This window comes from Stegastes partitus, unplaced genomic scaffold, assembly GCF_000690725.1.
Source record: "Stegastes partitus isolate 25-593 unplaced genomic scaffold, Stegastes_partitus-1.0.2 Scaffold25, whole genome shotgun sequence".
NCBI classification, from domain to species: Eukaryota; Metazoa; Chordata; class Actinopteri; family Pomacentridae; genus Stegastes; species Stegastes partitus.
Genome location: NW_007577756.1, coordinates 205,904 through 209,687, shown reverse-complemented (window position 1 = coordinate 209,687; position 3,784 = coordinate 205,904).

Below are 3,784 nucleotides of genomic sequence, written 5' to 3'. Positions count from 1 at the left end.
AAGCTGCATCACACAGCAGAGGCCTCATGTCTGCTTCTCTTTCCTTACATCATCTCTGAGAGGTGGAACGTTCTGCTCTGCAGCAACTCAAAGTCATTTGTATGAGAAGCCGAATAATTCATTCTCACGCTTACATACATATATTCTTTTTCTCACATACATGAATTCTTTCTCACACATACGTTCTGAATATATGTACCTATGTATGTGAGAGTAAGAATGTATGTATGTGAGAAAAAGAACATATTTATGTGAGAAAAAATATATATGTATGTAAGCGTGAGAATGAATTATGGCCTATACGCCCCCTCATACATTTGCCCAATACTTTTTTACCTCATTTTTTTGGTGTAGGGATGGCACTGTGTGTTCCATCCATTATCTATACACCGCTTAATCCTCATTAGGGTCGAGGGGGGCTGGAATCTATCCCAGCTGACTTAGGGTGAAGGCAGGGGACACCCTGGACAGGTCACCAGTCTATCACAGGGCTACACTTAGAGACAACCAAGCACACTCACATTCACACCTATGGACAATTTAGGATCACCAATTAACCTCAACAGAACCCGGAGAGAACTCATGCTGCATGGGGAGAACATGGAGACTCCACACAGAAAGATCCCGGTCCTCACCAGGACGCGAACCGGCAACCTTCGAGCTGTGAGGCAACAATGCTAACCACCGCGCCACATTGCAGTCCTGGCTGAAAAATCTCAATAACTACAAGCTGGATTCTGTTAAAACTTTTCTGGACATTCATGGTCCCCAGAAGATGAAGCACACTAAAGTTAGTGACTTCTTCTCCAGTACCACCATGAGGTTGACATTTGTGGTTTTGTGTGCTTTAAAATGTCTCCACAACTATTTGATGGATTGTCATGAAGTTCGAGACACATGTTAAGCTGTTGTCCACTGTAGAACCTTGCAAGCTGCTTTTGGGTGACCCAAACCTTTGTGGGTCTTTGTTTCTGGGAAGAAAAAAAAGGAGCTGCTCTGGAGGTTTGGCTCTTCAGAACTGCCCTGAAAAAACTGCAGTGCAGAGAGCGAAGAACACCATCTTCTTGACCTCTCATTAGTCTAGTAGACATCAACAACATAAAATTCACAGTACAGTCTAACATAGTAAGCCTCGATTACTCTGATATGGTGTCACCCAGTCGACTGCACATGTATGGAACACATGCGACTACAAATGTAGCACAGCTACAAGTCCAAAGTGCAAAGCAGTTCAACAAGGCTTTACACAAAATTAAAGGGTACGTTGACATTCACTGAGAGAGCCTCATGTTCACCTTCTGAGGACAAATCTTTGTCACTTGGACACGAGCTCACCCCCATAAATATGTGAAGGACAACACTCACCTAAAATCCACCAGAAGTGTACAAAGTTGTCATTGAAGGACACAGAGGCTCCTTTAAGGAATCTAAAAACCTATTTTTTTATTTACACATTGTTCTCACCACATAACTGTGTACATGCTATTTCATAAATCTGATGTCTTTAGTTTAGTTCTGCAATCAAGATACTAGTACAGACAAAGAAGAAGCCCATGAATGTGCAGCTGTGTCCACACATTTTACTGGTACCGTATTTAAAGATGACACTCAGTGTTTCTTTTTTGTTCTGTATATGTTTAAGCAGCATGCAGCAGCTCAGACTGATGCTGGAGAATAAAGCTAAACGGTGCACAATACAGTTAATTACTGGAGTGGACATTATTGCCAAGAACTCCGCAGAACAGGTGGACACAATTGCACAACACAACTAGGTTCAGGCAGAAAGGCAGGTTTATTTCCAGGCAGGATTCGATACACAGGTGATCGGTTAATAAGGCAGAGGTATCCAAGGACGAGAGGCAAAAAGGCAAAGTCGAAGGCAGAAAATAAGGTCGTACACAAAACAGACTATGACGTGACTATGAAACACTGGGACGAGGACCTTGAAGTACAACGAACTGGCAACGAGGCTGTGAGACAAACAGGGTAAAGTACAAGAGGTAATGAGGGAAGATGGGAAGCAGGTGAGGAGAACAATCAGGGAGCAGGTGTGACGAGATNCTGCAGCTGAGTTATGGATATAATTAATTCCAGTGTCAGAAAGCCACAGTTTAATTCTAAATAGTCAAAAATTTATTTCAAGATACAGTTGTCCTGAAATGTATTCAGACCCTTCCATTAAAGAAAAGGCAAAATTCACAATAGTCACTTAAATAACTAGAAACTGAAAAAAGTAATAATAAATAAAAATTTTACATGCTTTTGAATTGTGGTTGAAAATGATAATTAAAAAAATAATCATAAAAAAAACCTGTTCCAGACAAATTAGAGCACTTTGCTGATGAGCAGTGGGCCAAAATCAAAGTACCTGTCAACAGGTGCAGAAGTCTGACTGAGAGTTACAGAAAACACTTGATTGCAGTGATTGGCTCAAAGAGTTTTCAACAAAATGTTAGTTCACGGGTCCCATCATGCTTGTTTGCTTGTTGTTGTTTTAATATTTCTGTTGAACCACAATTCAATAGCAATGTCATGATTTTCATTATTACTTTTGTCAGGGCTGCAAGGTGGCGCAGTTGGTTAGCACTGTTGCCTCACAGCTAGAAGGTCGCCAGTTCATGTCCCGGTGGGGGCATCGGGATCTTTCTGCGTGGAGTTTGCATGTTCTCCCCGTGCAGTGTGGGTTCTCCGGCTTCCTCCCACACAGTCCAAAAGCATGTTGAGGTTAATTGGTGATTCTGTAGGTGTGAATGTGAGTGTGCTTGGTTGTCTGTCTCTAAGTATAGCCCTGTGATAGACTGGTGACCTGTCCAGGGTGTCCCCTGCCTTCACCCTGAGTTGTCTGGGATAGACTCCAGCCCCCAAGACCCTAGTGAGGACTAAGCGGTGTATAGATAATGGATGGATTACTTTTGTCAATTTCAACTTATTTCAGTGACAGCGTTTTTTTTCCTTCTTTAATCGGAGGGTATGAATACATTTGAGGACGACTGTATGTTTAATTCCTCTCAATTTGACGTGTCTACATTGTTCTTTTTGGATATCTGAAATTAAGTTTGAATTAAATGATATATATGAAATAATGAAATATAAAGATATCAAAGTGGAATGTTGTGACCTGTCAAAATGTAATTCCAGATATCTTGAGTTAGAGTTTTAAGCAGCCTGAGGCAGAGGTTCTCGTAAATTTTGGTTTTGAAGTCTCAAATAAACAAAGCTTTTGTTCTCTACCAACTCCTCACTGGTGAACTCTTCTTATTTCTAACAGTCTTATCCACCACAGCAGTCACCTTAACTTCTGCTAACACTGTTCAAATGTTTTGTTGGACCAATGTCCATTAAGGAAACTTCACATGAGCAGCATCATCCACAATAGTTCAGTCATGATCATGTTTGAGGTACCTGCAACAATTGTTTTCTTGAGTCAGAACTGAATTACTGATATTTCTGCTGTTTTGACTGAACAGAATGGCGTCATAGATATCTGTGGAAAAAAATCAAATCTGAGCACAGACACAGTGTAACTACAATTAGCCAGAATGACATTTATCTGTACTTTTAATTCTTAATAGTAAGACTCAGTTATCAAATGGTAAAATGGCTTGCCATGTGCTTGTAATAACATTTTCTACTAGATAAACCTGATAACATCATCAGAGGTATCTAAGCGCTGACATGGCAATTTAAAGTTTGAACCAAAGCTGCATCACACAGCAGAGGCCTCATGTCTGCTTCTCTTTCCTTACATCATCTCTGAGAGGTGGAACGTTCTGCTCTGCAGCAA